Consider the following 19,251-nt stretch of genomic DNA (forward strand, 5'->3'; position numbering starts at 1 on the left):
ACTCATACCTAACTTTAAAAATGGTAATGGAGTTAATATGAAAAGAGGAAGACTCCATTTGCTTACTTTCAATTCCCAGCCTTGCCCTGCCAGCTCAGGGATTTCTAGTAAGACTGAAATTGGACAATATTTACAGATTTTGACATTTCTAATTAATGCTTATGTTTAGGTAAATAAAGTTTGTGAGGTGCTAGAGAAATGGCTTACTGGTTAAGAACACTAAATACTGTTACTTTATAGGACATTAAGAACTCAAACTGGATTGCCTAGACTCCTTAACAAGGGAGGACAATGATACCAGACAGATTATAGGCCTTACATAAGAACAATTAGTCAAAAAATCTCATTCTTTATATATCCAAAACAATAATGCTGGAGACAATAATTTGGTATACAAGTCAATTTATAAATACAAGTGCTCAGTGTCCTCAATTTAATCCTCGAGGACTTACCTTAATAAATAATATCTTTACTATATCTTAATAAATAAAAAGGGGGAGTTATCCCTGTATGCTAAATAATGTTCCTTTTATTTCAATTTTAAAATTTGGATGCTCTGGCTTCCTTTTGAAGTCAGTGTGTACAGTGTCTGTTATTGTCTGCCCTTGGGGTTTGAGACAGGGGTTTGTTCAGCTCAGGGTACTGTCACACTTGTGGTCCTCCTCTGTCCTGCTCCTGAGCACTAAGGTGGCAGCTGTGTACCACTACAGTCCATTCTATCACTCTATGTGTGAACTGTTCTGACTGTTAGCACTGCCAAAGTATTGTGGTGGACTTGCTTCCTTTTCAGACGAGGAGAGGAGAGGGACACTGGGGGAAGAGAATATGGGGGAGGGGGAAAACAGGGATAGGGATGTAAATTCAATTAAAAAAAAACTTTCAGTACAAATACCTACCATATAAGATATATTGGGTAGTAAAGATTTTGTGCTTCCTTTAAAAGCATACTTTGTACATGAAAATATATTCTCAAAGTAAGTACTTCCAATAGAAGAAAAATAACTTACTGGACCATGGGTGTTCTGGGTATTTGATTCAGATCTTCTATGTGCCTTTTTTTTTTTTAACATTTATTTATTGTATGTAAGTATTGTTGCTGTCTTCAGACACAACAGAAGAGAGTGTCAGATTGTTACAGATGGTTGTGAGCCACCATGTGGTTGCTGGGAATTGAATTCATGACCTCTGGAAGGGCAGTCAGTGCTCTTAACTGTTGAGCCATCTCTCCAGCCTTCTGTGTGACTTCTTAAACCTCTTTGGTTTCTCTCCATTACTGAATGACTCAGAACTGAATGCAATGCACGCACAGTGAAAAGGAAGTGACTATATATAAAATGCAGCTTTGCTTTTACTGCTCCTGGAAATCCAACGGTGGGAGAACCACTGCCTGTAAGTTTTCCTCTGACCCACAGACATGTGAGAGCATGCGCATGCACACACACATGTGCGCACACACACACACAAACAATAAACTATGTTGAATTAAGAAAAATATGGGGCTGGAGAGATGGCTCAGAGGTTAAGAGCACTGACTGCTCTTCCAGAGGTCCTGAGTTCACTTCCCAGCAACCATATGGTGGCTCACAACCATCTGTAATGGGATCCAGTGCCCTCTTCTGGTGTGTCTGAAGACAGCTACAGTGTACTCATACATAATAAATAAATAAATCTTTCTTTTTTTTTTAAATGCCTTTAAGCTGTAGCAGGGAACTACATCCATGAAATCTCAACAACATGGATGGCTGCCTAAACAAGGCCTGGACAATTTCAACAATAATTGAAATTCCAGTTGAGATAGGAGAAGTCTCATGGAGCCCCACGCTAGATGAAGAGCCACAGGCTACTGACAATGCTGAGAGAAGGACAATCAGCCTGCCTTGCCCAGGTTTGAGGCCCTGAGAGTTATTTAAACCAGGTGCTCAGTCCTAGAAACATGTGCATGTGTACATCGGCAATGCCCAATGAGTAAGCAGGCTCCAATTACATGTTGATTTGTGTGTATCTGTCTTCTGTCCTGGTAAGGGACATGGTTAAAAGAGAAGAAAGTCACGAATGGGGAAGGGGCAAGACATGGGAAGGGTAGAAGAGAAGAGGGGTACAGAAAAAGTGGTGTGCTTATATTTTAAACCTCAGGAAAAGATAAGGGCTAGAGAGCTCCCTCAGTAGCTGAGGGCAGATACTGTTCTTATAGAGAATCTGGTTAGGTTCCCAGCATCCACACAGTGGCTCATAACCATCTGTAACTCCAGTTCCAGGGGATCCAACAACCATTGACCAATGCAGGCACCAAGTAACACCATACCCAGCTCATATTTAATCCTAGTACTCAGAAGGCAGAGGCAAGAGGGTCTCTATGAGTTCAAAGCCAGCCTGGTCTACACAGTGATAACCTTTGGTGTATTGAAAAGTTACTTAGCTAAAACAGTAATACTTGTACAAATAGTGTAAAAAAAATGTAACTTTAAAACCTCAAAAACTACTGAAGTAATGGTTTAGGAATATTAATTTCTTCCAATTAGTTTTCTTTCTACTAATTCACTCAAAAATTAAAAAAGAAAATCAGTGAGTAAACAGTTTGTCTTCTTTAAGCTTAAGGGTAAAGTCACTGTAAAGATTTACAGTCACTCCTATTACTAAGACTGGGGTTGTTTAGGACTGGAATTGGCAGCATATGTGTTTTCACACTTTAATTAAAATGCCAGAAATGAGTGTGTTTATCTTGTCAATACTAAGAAAATCTTGTGGTAAAGGAAAGTATTCAGAACACTTCCTCTCCCCGACACACAAGTTAGGAAGCAGTGAGCACTGTGTCCTCTACTAGAGCTCTGATGATATTTGCATTATTAACACAAGAGTCATTAGATCGTTCAACTTGTTATGCAAAATTATTCTGAAAAATAAATGTTACTCATGGGCAACCAGTATCTCTCTTTAAATTACTAAAACTATGTTAAAACTATTGCTAGGAAGAAAAAACATTTGTACAAAAAAATTATTGTAGATTAAGGCCCAAACTACTCTGAATTTCAACAGTGCTGCTTTTATAATACTAAAGTAGACTTAGCAACATTAATAATAACATTAATGTTGCAATGTTGCAGCCTTTCTTTTTTTTTTTTTTTTTTTTTTTTTTTTTTTTGGTTCTTTTTTTCGGAGCTGGGGACCGAACCCAGGGCCTTGCGCTTCCTAGGTAAGCGCTCTACCACTGAGCTAAATCCCCAGCCCCTGCAGCCTTTCTTTTACAAGTCAAGCTAAACAGAAACTCAATATAAAAACAGGCAAAAAATTAGTCTAAAGTATAGTCAGTATTTTATAAGAATTTTGGTTAACCTGAAGATAAAAAAACACTTGAAATGTTCTAAAGGAGTTAAGACTTAAAAAAAATAACAACTAACACTCATATCTTCAGAGGGCCTCTCTAAAAGAACCATTCACCAGGACCCTCAGGCAAAGTACTCCCTTTCTGTTATTTATAGATTTTAAAATAAAATAAAATAAAAACATGGACTGCTCGACAGCATGGTATTATTAAAAATATGGCTTTCAAAAAAGTCTGAGGTACATATTTTCTGGAAGAAAACAATACTTGAAAAGGCTTAGTTTACTAAGATTTAGAGAAACACTGAGAAGACCCTGTGCCCACGTCTACTATTAACATCGTAGTTCTATTACATGGCTCATTTGTTGATGTAAGAAACAACATTATTAACAACTAAAATACACATTTATGGAAGCTTAAGCCTGTATCCCAACATCTAAGAGGCCGAGGCAGGAGGGCTGTCATGAGTTTGAGGCCAACCTAGGCTATTTCACTATGTTCCAGGCCTGCCTTGCTATAGTATGACATCCTGTCTCAAAAACAAAACATAATTAATAAAATTTTTTAAAGTATACTTATTTAGTTTTACTTAGTTTTTACATAAGTTTTTCATTCACCCCAAGATACTTGTATTATATGCAATCTTAAAATCTCTTAAGGCTTCTCTTGGCTATAACATTTTCTCCTAATGTTCCTTATTTCCGTGACGCCTCCAATTCTGAGCAATATTAGGTTAAATACTTTATAAAGGTCTTTGCTAGAATTTGTTTCAATTTTTTTTGTTTGTTTGTTTGTTTTTTCTTTTCTTTTTTTTTTTTTCGGAGCTGGGGACCGAACCCAGGACCTTGTGCTTGCTAGGCAAGCGCTCTACCATTGAGCTAAATCCCCAACCCCTCATGTTTTTCTTATAATAAGATGAGGATTGTGAGGTTGGGAAAAGCCAGAGATAAAATTTTACAGCCCTTGAAACACTATCAACGTGACTATGGCTGATGTTAATGACTATGGCCTGGTCACCTGGTTGGGGCTGTGCCTGCCATTTTCTCCACTAGAAGCTATTCCACTCCAACTCTTTCACACAGTATGTTTTAGAAAGAAGGCTGGAACTCACAAGCATGGTGCTGCAGGCCTACCATTCTTCAGGGTACCCAAGAGGCTAAGGCAGAGTTCGAAGCCTAAGGTGAGCCTGGGCATGGAAAGAGGTGGTGTGAGCTAGAAGGCATCTCCACAAGTGCACTTGCCAGCATTCAAGAGGCTGAGTTCAAATGCAGTCCTGGCGGTGGGAGGGCAGAGAAAGCTCTGATCTACTGTATGTAAGATCCTGGTTCCATTCCCAGAATAACATACCCACAAAGGAGAGGGTATGGGGGGCAGTTTCAACTCACTCTGAATGTAAAACACTGCTCAGCTGTTTGGTGTGCTGGGCTGGCAGTCTCTTTGCTGAGCTTTATCTGTGACACTCACCAATCATTTGGAATTCTTCTGCGCAAGAGAGTGGTTTTCCCTGCTTCTATTCTATTCAGGCACGTATTTATACCACTATCGGCCATGGGCATTTCTTCTACACTGAGTTTTTCATTGACCTTGTTTTTCAAGTGATTTCAATTTTGGCCACAGGGAGCTTTCATTGGTTCCTGTGCTCCTTTTACATATCCCTATCTTTGGAGGGTTTACTCCTTTGCTTCTGGCTTGTTTGCCCCAGTCCTAGAATCCACCTTGTTCCTAAAGGACTGGTGCGTCTCTCTCCTACAGGACAGTGCTATTTAAAGCCCACCTCCAATCCAAACAATACTTGTTCAGTCTGTGTCTACACATATACCTTACTTCAGTATGAGTGACAGTGCTCCTGGCAGAATCCAAAGGTGTGTCAGAATTGAAGCATGAGGATGTACCTTTCTCTCTGCATAAGCTTGTGTCTGTAAGGATGAATGTCATTTGTATATGAGCGCCTGCAGAGGTCAAGAGAAGTCACTGGATCTCCTGGAGCTCTGGTCAGTACGGGTGGCTATCATCTGACCTGAGTGCTTGGAACTCAACTGGACCTCTCTGGAAAAAGAGTCAGGTGCTCCTAACTGTAGGTCGTCTTTCCAGCTCACTTTAAATCACTACATTTTTTACTAGATACAAACGCCAGAACCGATCTGTAGATGCATTAGAGGATGAATGATGCCTGAGGATCTCACAGGGCTGGGACGGTTCGACGGGTAAAGTGCTTGCCACACAAGGATGGAGGCCTGATCAGATCCCCAGCTCCAACTTAAAAAGCTGGGAATGAAAGCTTGTGGCTACAGCCACAGCACTGGGGAGACACAAACAGATAGATCCCAAGGACCTGTGGGTAAGCCAGCCTAGCCCAAATGGCAAGTCCCAGGCTCAGTGAGAGACTGTCTCAAACACACATGCAGAGATAATCTGTCCGTATTGACACATAGACAAAGATAAGCTCGCCTTAGCACTCAGGAGCAGAGGCTGGGGAGACAGGAGCTTGAGGCAAGCCTATAAACTCCAAAGGAAGGTCCATGCTCAAAAGAGAAAAATAAAAAACAAGTAGACAAACAACAAAACCAGGTAAGCCCTTCCTTGGAAACAGTAGGAGCAGAGGTGGGCAGATGGAGGCAACAACTAAGCCAGGCACAACAGGGCAAGCCTGTTGTCAGACCTACTGTCAGAAAGGCTGAGGTCTGAGGACTGTCTTAGAAGAGTAAAGATGGGGGAGGGGACTTTCCAAATAATCCTGATTAAAGTGTCAAGTCAAAGAATTGCAAAGAACACATCATTACTGGGAACTTATCCACAATGCATTCACAAGTAAAAAGGACGAGATGGAATAAGTATACACTTGTGTCAAATACGTTTTAAAAATTAGATATAATGAATGTTTATGTCATCAAGCAAAAGAAATTCACTCTTATTTCATAGGCAGGCAGGCAGGCAGACATTTCCCCTGTGAACTGAGTTTCTGGCTGCACACAGCATGGGCGCTCCCCTGCGTCTCCGGCTGCCCACATAGCACTCTGTGATTAGGAATGATGCACAGTCACACCACATTCTTTCCCTCAGCTCACACAGTAAGAACTTGCCCTCTCAGCTGCATTCTGCTGCAAACAGCGTGGTCACCTTAGCAACCCTATGTTCCCAATATGGACAGCTGGTCCACTTAAAGTCAGTCCTCGTTGGCAAGGAAAGTGCTTGTTCTTCCAAGTGGGGGAGAGAAGAGGTTTGCCTTTCAGTCCACATCACAGGCTCGATTCATCTTCATCAGCACTTTTGTTCTGGGGTAGCAATTTGTGTGCAGTGTCAACCAACTCTGAGTTTTTGGCCTTTGTTTTTCAAATCTAAAAGCAAGTAACTAAAAAAGTAAAATTCAGCTAGATCTTACAAGACTCCATGAGCAGAATATGAAACAAAAAATTACCTATAACAAGCATACACTTTTATTAAAATTTAAAACTCTCAAGTTTCAAAAATAAAGTTCAGTTTCAATTAAATTTAACACCTGAAGCCTTGACCCACGCATGAAAAAGAATCTGAATCAGAAAGTGCTAACTTTTCAGAATCACAGACTGTCTCTGACTCTCAGACACAAAACCTACAGAAGGCACTTTCCTAGCAGGTAAGAGACCCTGGGGTGGACTTCCAGCACCACTGAGCTGCTAAACTTCAAGTTCCACAAGAATTTAACCAATGTACTACTATCAGTCAATCTGCATTCGTTATTCTACCACCTACATGGACAATTTCTTAATGTTTCCAGATGTTCAAATAAAATCAAGTAATAAGTATATCTGAAGACCTAAGATCTAGACTGACATAGATAACATAAACTACTCAAAACCAATCTTGATCTCTGCCTGTACCTGGGTCTGAAGCAAAATGAACCTTTCAGAATAAAAGAAACAGTTTTACAATGCATTATACATGAACTCCATACTATAAAACAGGCAGAGAAAACTGTGACACTGAAATATATTCAATCAAACTGTTCATTACATAACCTACAATGGCATTTAAAATATCCTACCCGACAAAACCAGACACCTAACCTTTAAAGAAACCAAAAAAAATATTCTAAACTGAAAGTTTGTGGTATTAGTGATAAATTAGAAACATTAATGAAATGTTTTTATATATAACAGAGGTAAACCAAATTCTATTAATTCAATAAATGCTGCTTTAGTGGAACTCAAAATATGCATATTTAAATAAAAAATAAAAGCACTTGGGGCTAGAAAGATGGCTCAGCAGTTAAGAGCACTGGCTGCTCTTCCAGAAGACCCAGGCTTGATTTTTAATACCTACATGGTGATCTACAACCGTCTGTAATTCCAGTTTCGGAAGATCCAACACCCACATCTGACCTCCATGAACACTAAGTGAACACTCAGTACATAGACATTCATGCAGGCAAAACATTCATACACATAAAATAAAATTTAAAAACATTAAAAATAACTAAAAACTAAATTATTCACTGATTTCTTTCATTCTCTTTTTTAACTGCATACATGTGCTTTTTAACATCTGTGTTATGAGGTTCTTCCTGGTCAAAAAATTCTTTAGGGGGCTGGCAAGAGAGTTCAATGGGTACAGGTGCCTGCCATGAGGCCTGACCCCGTGCTCACGCGCGCACACACACACACACATACACCCACACATACACAAATAAAAAAAAACTTCTTTAAGACTTAACCTATAACCTAGCTATTTATATCTTTTTCACGCAGCAAAGTATTAACTGACAGGACAGGCATACAGTAAGGAGAAAGACCCCCAAATCCATTTTAAAAAGAAAAAAAACAGGGGTTGGGGATTTAGCTCAGTGGTAGAGTGCTTGCCTAGCAAGCGCAAGACCCTGGGTTCGGTCCCCAGCTCCGAAAAAAAAAACCCAAAAAAAGAAAAACAAAAAAACCTGGCTTCCATTTGTAAAAGCAGAAACATTAGGGTTTTATCTGTGCAGTATACCAGGTGAAAATAATGAAATTAGTATGTTGTATAAAAAGACTTAAGAACAAAAGTTACTCAGAAAGGACTCTGCCGCATGTTCAATTTAAAGGGCAACACTTGACAATCTATGGAATGTGACAATCATTATCAACCACAAAGGTTCTGGTCTTCTCACCAAAATTTTTATAAATGCATCATTACTGACATTTAAAAAAAAAACTGAAATTTGTTGCGGGGGTGGGGGGGAGAGACAGGGACTGCAGAGATGGCTCAGTGGTTAAGAGCACTGACTGCTCTTCCAGAGGTCCTGAGTTCAAACCCCAGCAACCGCCTGGTGACTCCCAACCATCTGTAATGAGATCTGATGCCCTCTTCTGGTGTGTCTGAAGACAGCTACAGTGTACTTATAATAAACAAACAAACACACTAGCCAGCCAGGCACTTTCAAAAGGCTTCCTCCACCTTGCCACATGTACCCCTGCCTTTCCTACACAGTATGAATATGCCTTTCCTACCTAGTGTGAATATGCCTTTCCTACACAGTGTGAATATGCCCCTCCAAAGCTGAGGAGCTGGCACTGGCTGGCTGGTTGGGGGGTGGGAGGATGGGAGGAAAGAGGTGACCAGGCCACGCAGCTCCTCTCTGTGAATGGGATTAAAGTTCTCACAGAAGAGGCTTCTCAGGATCTTTCTCCATCACCTGGTCCAGCACTCCTGTCTGTACTCAGCAGACCAGACCCCGCCAGTACGCTATCTTACAACTTCTCAGCATCCACAATAGTGAGCAATGAACTTCTTCTTGTAAGTTGCCCAGTCTGTGGTGTGCTATTATTATAGAGATATACACAGAGACACCGGCCCCATGGCTTTCCACCTTGGGTCAGTTCCCTAACCCCAGAAACAGAGCCTAGAAGACCCTCACCTCATAGGAAGATCTGCCCTCCTAAGGAGGCACCGTTGGCCTTTTCCAACCACATCTGGTTCCAGCACCTACATCAGCAGCTCACAGCCACTTTTAACTCCAGCTCCAGAGATCTCATGCTTCTTTGGTGGATCACTGAACACATGCGCCCACGACCACCCATATACACAAAGTAAATCAATAAATAAGCAAGTCTTAGGCAGAGAAACGAAGGAGAGTGGAAGCCATCTTCTGGCCTCTACACATTTGTCCACAAATGCATGTATTCATTTACTTACACACAGACAAAATAACTATTTTGTAAAACTTTATGATTTAAATAAAATATGCACAACAAACATTAAAGTTTTACATGGAAACCTGATATAGGAGAAAACAGATGTGTGATGAGTAGAAGAGAAAGCAAAGACCATTCTAGCACCGACACTCCTGCACTCAAGTCAAGTGCTGATGCATCAGACCTGCAGCCTACATAGAGTATTTAAAATGTGTAATCACTTTGAAGGTTGCCACTATCCCTTTACTACATTTAATTACACAGTAGTGATATTGTGTGTGTGTGTGTAAATAATGTGCTAATTTTCTACACTAAATATAAGACTATCTGGGTGCTGGAGAGGTGGATAAGTTAGTAAAGTGCATGCCTTGCAGACGACCGGAGGTGGGAAAAGCTGGGTGCACTGGCGCATTTGTAATCCAGCTCTGTGGAGAAAGTCAGACAAGATCCCCTGGGCTCCTGGCCAGCCAGCCAGCCTATCTGGCAAGTTCCAAGCAAGTAAGAGATCCCGTCTCCAGAGAAAAAAGTGACAAATGAAAAAGACAGCCAACGGGCTGGAGAGATGACTCAGTGGTTAAGAGCACCCGACTGCTCTTCCAGAGGTCCTGAGTTCAATTCCCAGCAACCACATGGTGACTCACAACCATCTGTAAAGAGATCCGATGCCCTCTTCTGGTGTATCTGAAGACAGCTACAGTGTACTTATATATAATAAATAAAATAAATCTTAAAAAAAAAAAAAAAAAGACAGCCAACGTTCTCCTATGGCTTCTACATACACATGCACAGACATGCAACTGCATAGTTATATACATATGCATACATGTACCAAGTAATGCATACACATAAACACAAAATAAAAATACTGGAATTTAGGCATAGCTCACTAAGAGGCGCGTGCCTACCACATTTGAGACCCTAGGTTCAATGCCCAGTATCAATTAATAAATATAAATTAAAAATCATAAGAGTAACCATTTACCACTGTAGATGGGAGCCCTAAAAGTACCAGACCATATGATTCATTATCACATCACGAATCATACATTTGACTAATGTAGAAAATTTAAATTTCATTTTCCAAAAGAAGATGGTGAAGATGATCAGACTAAGAACAGTGAGAGATTAAACCTTTTAAACTTTGTACTTTTAACCAGGAGGTAGTGGTGCAAGCCATTAATCCCAGCACTTGGAAGGCAGAGGCAGATGGAGCTCTGGGTTTGAGGTCTACATAGTGAGTTCTAGGTCAGCCAGGGCTACGAAGAGAAACCCCTGTCTCAAACAACAAACAAACAAACACCAAAATACAAAAAAAAAAAATTCTTTTGCTTTAAGCATTATAGTCTAGGAAAAGAACATTCTAGATTTCTACTAAAGTACTTCCTCAATGCCTTGAACAGCTCCCTGGAAGATCTGAACACGCTATTTACATCCCAACACCTTCTGACATCTTGGAAGTAGGAGGCACACTAATGAGAGCAGCCTGCTGACCCTAGCTCCTGCTGCTCTCCCTCAGCCTCAGCCGGTGGGTCCCAAGACCAGGATTAAATCTGCAGTAGTTTCAACAATGGGGAAAGGATGTTCCAGAATATGTGCATCCCTTAAAGCATATGATACTGGAATTTTTAACAGGAATTGGTTATTGATCTGAAAAAAAAATCACTTTAAAAGCTTTCCTTCAGAAAGTCTAAAGAATATTGCTAAAACTATTTTTCTTAAAATCCATTGGAAAGGTGATCCATACAGAATTAAAAACTATTTTTTTTTTTTTGAGTTCTTTTTTTCGGAGCTGGGGACCGAACCCAGGGCCTTGCGCTTCCTAGGTAAGCGCTCTACCACTGAGCTAAATCCCCAGCCCCTAAAAACTATTTTTTAATTGGCACTTAGTTGGCAGGTAGAACTAATCTACAATAATCACTACTACCCACCTCCAATGTTCCTGAGAAAATATGACCACAGTAACTTTTTAAAGCTGCCCAGCAAGTGAATCCAAGTACTCACTACACAGTTAACAAAGATTATCATAATTTCTATCACTTCATGATGTCTTCCTTCAAAAGTCCAAAGAATTAAAAAAAAAAATATTGTTAAAAATCCACTGGGGGTGGGGGCCTGGAGAGATGGCTCAGTGGTTAAGAGCACTGTCTGCTCTTCCAGAGGTCCTGAGTTCAAATCCCAGCAACCACATGGTGGTTCACAACCATCTGTAATGAGATCCGATGCCCTATTCTGGTGTGTCTGAAGATAGCTACAGTGTACTTATATATAATAAATAAATTAAAAAAAAATCCACTGGAATGGTGTGCCGGCCTTTTGGCTAAGATCAAAACATAAAAAAATCCACTGGAAAGGATGGTCCATAAGGAATGTTTTAAAGATATCTATTAGGGGGGTTGGGGATTTAGCTCAGCGGAAGAGCGCTTGCCTAGGAAGCGCAAGGCCCTGGGTTCAGTCCCCAGCTCCGAAAAAAAGAACCAAAAAAAAAAAAAAAAAAAAAAAAGATATCTATTAGGGCTGAAACCCTAATAACACCATTTATCACGGTGGCTATAATTCAAGCAGTAGGCCAAAGCAGTCTTAGCTAGCTAGTTACACAGTGAATCTGACATAGCCTGGCTACATGAGACCCTGTTTTTAAAAAGTCAAAAACAGCCAGGCATGCTGACATACAACTTAGATCTCCATGCTGGAAGGAGACTAGGGCAGGGTCTCTGTGAATTATTGGCCAAACTGATCTACATAGTAAGGAACCCCATCTTTAAAAAACTAAAATAAACAAAAGACAACCACCAAAACAGGGTGGTGAGATGACTCAAAGGGCTAGGCAAGCCCAGTCACCTAGCTCAGTCTCCGGGACCCACAAAAGAAAGGATGTTATTTATCTTTCAGTAGAAAGCACTCTACTTTTTCCATTTAGTTTACTATTTTGCAAATGATTTCTTATCTTTTGGAATTCTTTTCTGACAAAAAAAAAAAACAGATATAATTTTGTCCCCTAAAAATATTCAGGTAAGAAAGAATTAGTTTCAAAATAGTTTCTTGAAAATGAAAATTTTCAAAATCAAATTCAGTTACAACTGACTTCTTTTTAAGGCAGATCTCACTATGTAATCCTGACTGGCCTTAAACTCACGTGAGTTCTGGGATTAAAAGTGTACACCATCATGCCCAAATGACAGTAATTTCTTAATAATAAAAGTAATTTTAGGGGCTGGGGATTTAGCTCAGTGGTAGAGCGCTTACCTAGGAAGCGCAAGGCCCTGGGTTCGGTCCCCAGCTCCGAAAAAAAGAACCAAAAAAAAAAAAAGTAATTTTAGCAAAAATATAAAATCCACTCCTATTATAAAACTGCCATTTAAAGGGTCAGTGGTTAAGAGCACTTGTTGCTCTTGTAGAGGTCCAGGGTTTCATTCCCAACACATGGTTGTAAGTTCAGTTCTAGGGGATCTGACACCCTCTCTGGTTTCCAATGAAACCAGGTGTGCATGTGATAAACAGATATGGGGACCAAACACTCACACACATAAAATTTAAAAAGTAAATCTTAAAAAAAATGATAAAAAACACTGAAATCAAATCATTTTTGTCAGGCACAAAATCTGAGACATACTTTCATATTCTAAAACACCAGAAACTCAAGTGACACTTGTTTCTCCAAGACATGATATTCTGTAGGATGATTTTTTTAAGGTACAAAAATATTATAAAGTTAACTTATTTCAACAGAAGTATTTATATTCATAAAATATTATATTTTGATATTATATAAACATTAGGATCATCTAATTGTAGAATATTTTATTGCCCCACTAAGAAACCCCAAATTAAATACTGAAGGGCAAGTTTTTAATTCAAAGAAGAAGTATCTGAAATAAATCTAACTCAAAGAAGGGTTTTTTGTTTTGTTTTGTCTTGGTTTTTTGGTTTTTTGGTCATTTGGTCATTTGTTGAGACTGAGTCTCTCTGGATCCCAGGCTGGCCTTGAACTCACTACATAACTCAAGGTGGCCTTAGATATACAATCATCCTGACTTAGCCACTTCAGTGTTTGGATTTTAGGCCTGTGGCACCATACCCAGATTAGAAGCACAGCCTGTCTACACAACACTATGATCAAACTATATCTTTATAATAAGAACAAAGACTGGGATGAAAAACAGACCTCCAAAAACAACAAGGACGCTGTACTAGGCGGAGGTAACTCTTTTCAATACATCTTTCTAAAGCTGTAATTCAGTAATACTACATGCACTGTTGTTTTAAGAAAACTAGCAGACATATTTTGTAGAACGAATCTGAACTCCACAGTAAAACCAGAAATGTACGCAACTCTTTCAATGCCCACATTCTTATGAAATGTTTCCAGCATATATAACTGTTACGGTAAAGGAGAGCGACTTGGTTACTTACTAATCTGGATGGATGCTATGCTGCATCTTACTTCATGGCACGTGGAGTACCGTGGATTTCCTCACCATTACGCCTGGGCATCTACTTCTTGGTAGCCATTTCTGAAATAAGGGTACAGTAATTGAGAATATGGCATATATTATAAATAATAAAAATGTTAAGAACAATTAATTACATTATTGTGACCATAAGCAAACTCCTAATAGAAACCATGAACAAAGCTAAGAGTTATAGAGGATTTAAAAAGAAAAAGCTGGCCCTGTTCCCCAGGGCCAGAATGCTTGAGTCCTCAACACCTTTGCTGCTGCTAGGCCTTACAGTCCTGACTGTGACTTACAAACTGGGACAAAACAGACAAACAGAGGAAAGCATGAATTGCACATTCTGACCACCATGAAGCACTTGCCCATTATACCTGAACTGAAAGCCCAAGAGAGGGATTTCTGTCCACTTTATATATTTATTTTAGACACCTGAAGCAATGGCTGTGGTACCAATGAGTCCTACACACGTTTATACAGAGAATGAAGAAACTGATTATTAGTTAACCCCAACTGATGAAGTGCTTAAGTACTTTAGATCTCAAACACCTTTCTTCCACAGAACACCACGATACTAACTACCCCGCCATCATCTTTTCTCCATAAGCAAAAGCCATAAAAGACAAAGATGACACACCCCGAACACAGAATGAACAAACCTAGGCCACATTGGCTCTTCATCAGCTCCACCTTTGGTAAAGACTCTGAGAAGGAGAGAGTTGAATATGTGGTTTCTGCCAGGTACCAGGACATGGGGTGGGCAGATGTTTTATTAAACATTCATGGTCTTTAATGTATAGTAAAGAGCATTAGGAATACAGGTCTTCTATAGGGAATGGAATGTTGCTACTCTGACAGAACTCAAGACAAACCCAACAATTTTGGCAGTCCCTACTTCTCAGGCTGTAACTGAATGATTACCCACAAAATGCTATTTGTGGCTGGGCATAGTGGTGAGGCAGAGACAGGCAGCTCTCTGTGAGATTGAGGCCAGCCTGGTCTACAGAGAGTTCCACAGTGAGTACACCTAGAACTACATAGTGAGACCCTATCTCATAAAAAAAAATAATAATAATAAATGCTATTTATATGTGAGTCTATGTGCATGTGAAAACTTAGAAGAAGTTTGGATGGTCTCTTCCGCTTCAACAAATCCAAATCATTCTCAGATGATATTAGAGAAAAGGAGTAAGATAAACCAGGCACTGCTGAAAACTACAGCGCAAATTATCTTGTGCTGCCATGGTTGGTTAGGGAGGTCTGGCTGGCTGCTCCGGTGGTTGGTTAAATGCCAGAGTCTTGTAGGTAGCCTAGGTTCATCTGGATCTCAAGATCCTCCTACCTCACCTTCCTGTGCAATGTGTAACACATACCATTAAACCAGGCTTTAGAAACATATTTAAGATAATTAAAAATACAAGACAGGTTGATGAGACACTTAGCTAGGCCTGATAACCTGAGTTTGATCCCCAGGACCAAACGGTTCCATGTGCGTATGTCCATTTAGTGTTGTTTGCATGGATATGGCTTTAGGATTCATCACTGTAAGACAACTTTTCCTGGGAGACACTACATACTCACTCAAGAGTGGGAGCCAAAACAAGCCAAAGTATGGATACCACCAAAGTCCAACTTTGTGGACCATGAGTTTTATTGAGGTTATTTACAGGAGTATGGGTGAGGAGTTACTGACAAGAGCTGAAGTAGCTCAAAGACAGCTGCTCACAAACCTGGAAACGTAGAGCACACTGCTCGCAGGCACTCAACAGGCTGGAGAGCAACCTTTCCAAGTGCCTTGGTCCAAACCTCTTCCAGCCAGTTCAGCTAGTCTCTGCTTCTCCCAGGCAGCAGGTCTGCTCTCCCTGGTCTTCTGTAGCTTATCTCTGTTTAACTGAGAGGGACTCTTGGCTTTTATTGCTCACTCTAATGACCCTAGTCAGTTTCAGGGACTTTCTGAGTTTATTCTGAGTTGTTTACCATGCTGCTTAAGGAGGTTTCCCTGTAGGATGAGACGTTTCAATCTCTAAGGAAAATGTCACGCACCACCATCATGTGGTACTGTGTAACCTATCCCTAGAAAAGACTAATTCTCCCTCGCTGGGCTGTTCTGAATTGCCAGTACTCTGTAGGGTGGGGCCTGTGAGATTTCTCCCTGCCAAAGTTTGTTCAGGATTTGCTTAGGTAGACATGCTGTTCAATTCTCATGGCAATACCTTCTTTGTCTCAAAAAATCTTCAACTTGGGGCCAGAGAAATGTTTCAGGGAGTCAAGGCATTTGCCAACAACTCTGATAGCTGGGATCAATCCCCAGAAAGTATATGGTGGGAAAAAGTGAACCAAGTTTGTTCTCTGACCAGCACATGTACATCCTGGCACAGTCACCCAACCTAACTCCCTCCACACTAAGAAATAATTTTATGTGTTTTAAAAAGAAATTTAAACTACATTGAGTAGTACTGTTACAAATATTGACAAATAGGTAATATTTCTCATCAAGATTAAATAAAAATCACAGAAGTAAAAACTCAATAATTATATAAAATTTAGAGTATCCATAAAGATTCATGATTCATTTCATAAGTATCTATTACTTGCTCTTTCCCCTTAAAAAAAGCCTTAAAGCAATTATGACTCCACCACACACCATAATATAATAATCACCATGAACTAGGGCATTAAATACATAAACTTCATGGTCATCTTTAGAAGGTGCTTACCCATAAATTTCCTATGTAAGGTAAGAAAGCAGTCAGTGCGAAGAGAGATAGTCAGACAAATGACAGACAGACATCGTGTTGACATTCTAGAGAACCAACCCCAGAGTTCCACAAAGCCTGAGCAGGCAATTCTAACCCTAAACTATATCAACCTCTCTAGTCACACTCATCACAAAATCTACGCCATGCTTACTTCATAGTTCTGTTACTGTACTGGTTCCTCAGAGCCCCTTGCTGGCTTCGAGAATCAGTGAGATTAGCTGTTTTCAAAAGAAGGTCAGAGCATATCATCCTTCTCTTAAACCCTTCAAGGAAATACTCTTACTAAATAAATAACAAACCTTTACAAACAATCCTTTCCATCTCCCTGATCTCTTACCACTCACCCACCTCGGTTCCTAGTCTTGAGCCACAATGGCCTCTGTGCTCTCCTTAAACACATTACGCCATGTTCCCACTTCAAAGCTTTCTAACTCATTTTCTCTGTGCACCCCTCCCACCTGCCGCCCTGGCTTGTTTCTCTCTCCTTTTCCTTTACAGTCTGGTTTTTACAAGTCACTTCATCAAAGATAGCTCCTGTCTGGGAAAGCACTCCCCACCCCCAATAAATACTTCTTTCTTGTTATCTGGTAGGGAATATTTACAAAAAATAAGTTGCTCATTTTAGATGAGCTGATTTCCAAATATACCATCCTCAATTTTCAGAGTTTAGTGTCTAAACATCTACAGGTCCATACTGACGCTTTTTAAAAGAGTTGTGGGGCTGGAGAGATGCTCAGCAGTTAAGAGCACTGCTGCCCTTCCAGAGGAGCCTGGTTTGATTCCCAGCTTGGAGCTCATAGCTGTGAATAACTACAGTTCCAAGGATCCAACCGTTCTGGTGTCAGAGCAGCAGGCAGGCATGCAGTGCATACATACACATGCACTCACAGCATTATACACATAAAATAAAAAATAGCAAAAAATAATTTAAAGATTCTTATGTATGTTCAACAATTAATAAAGTTGTATGTATCACACTGTTATTCTTAGTGTTCTGTTTTTAAATAATCTGCAGCACAGCTCCACAAATGAGCACCACTAGGACAACTCCCAAAAGAAATGACACTGCCTTTCTCCTGCCTTTTTTTTTTTTTTTAAGTATTTCTGTTTGTGGTTATAAAGTTTCAAGTTTTCTCAGAAGTTCAACTATTTCAAATTTATTTGTTATCTTTAGGCATCACAGGCGCTAGAAAGAATCAGAAGAGTCTAAGAACCCTTAACATGACTAAATTAGATGTAACACAGTAGGGTGTTTGAACTTAATTTCTTCTTCTTTAAATAAACAAACGCCCTCTGGGCTGAGGCCTACTTGCCTTTTATGTATCACATGCCTGGCAAACTGCAGGGTTTTCACAGAGATTAGCCAGGGGACAGAGGACCCACCAAGTATGACTCAGTGATCGCCCTCAAGACCAAAGCAAACATCCAATCTCTAGAGCTGTCCCAAACTTCTGCCAACATACCTTTCATCTAAACAATCTATTTTCATTTAAAGTTCACAAAGTTATTCTCATATAGTCCAATATGTAAAAAATAAATCCAGACTACCAGAAATCAGAATACCAGAATATCAGCAGGGCCTTCAAGAGCTAGACAATGAATCTGGCATGAAAAGCTAAGTAGGGGGAAGGAGGTGGGGAGAACCCTTTGAAGACTTTAAACAGAATAGTCTCAGTTATCTGAAAATCAGACTAACAAATTCAACTATCTGCAAGATGAGAGACAGGACCAGCAAAATGGCTAAGCAGGCACTTGTCTTCCTGACACCTGTGTACACTCTCTCTGACCCACACGGAGGAAACAGACCTGGCTCCTCAGAGCTGCCTTCTCATGGCCCCATGTACAGTCTCACACAAACAATAAATAAGTGTCAAAAATTTTTCAAAGACTTTTAATAACTTAGCTTTGTTATACCAATGCCTTTAATTATCTAGAAAATGAAAATTGTCACATGACTAAACATCATGTGCCTTTAAACATCAATACAGCTTAGCTCTTGGCACAGAGGATAATGCTACGGAGTTACCAACTTAAAGTTCCAAATGACTAAATATAGATGCTAACTTTCAAAACACTTTTGTCCAGAATTGTCAAGAAAAACTAACACTTAAGGCTGCCCCTTAAGTCAGGGTATCGATGACTAAAAATGAAATTGAAAAGTAAAATAACCAAGACATAATTGAAAAGTAAAATAACCAAGATTCAGTGTTTTTCAACAAAACATGTTCAACACAAACCTTCAAATCAAATGAAGATAACAGAGTGGTCTGTGTGGTTTCAAAGTCAGTAGGCATCCTTAGGAGTGTTTGCTTTTACACCTTGTTTCAGGATTAAGAAAGGAAAATGAAAGCTGGAGAGATGGCTCAGTGGTTAGGAGCACCGACTGCTCTTCCACAGGTCCTGAGTTCAAATCCCAGCAACCACATGGTGGCTCACAACCATCTGTAATGAGATCCGATGCCCTCTTCTGTCTGAAGACAGCGACAGTGTACTCACATACATAAAATAAAGAAATAAATCTTTAAAAACAAAAGGGGGGGGTGGTAGCATATATCGTGTACATGGTCTCTAAAGTTCTG

At 40.0% G+C, this 19,251-nt stretch overlaps 1 protein-coding gene across 2 annotated transcripts in view; it reads right to left on the reverse strand.

The window, feature by feature from the left end:
- The window catches only part of Frs2 (fibroblast growth factor receptor substrate 2), an 81,475-nt gene that overhangs the window by 22,543 nt on the left and 39,681 nt on the right, over positions 1–19,251 (reverse strand). For both annotated transcript variants that reach the window (NM_001108097.4, XM_039079125.2), the window contains exon 2: positions 13,873–13,973. The gene's annotated coding sequence lies outside the window, so the exon portion shown is untranslated. The remainder of the gene's footprint in view (positions 1–13,872; positions 13,974–19,251) is intronic.

This window comes from Rattus norvegicus, chromosome 7 (assembly GCF_036323735.1).
Source record: "Rattus norvegicus strain BN/NHsdMcwi chromosome 7, GRCr8, whole genome shotgun sequence".
In the NCBI taxonomy this organism is placed as follows: domain Eukaryota; kingdom Metazoa; phylum Chordata; class Mammalia; order Rodentia; family Muridae; genus Rattus; species Rattus norvegicus.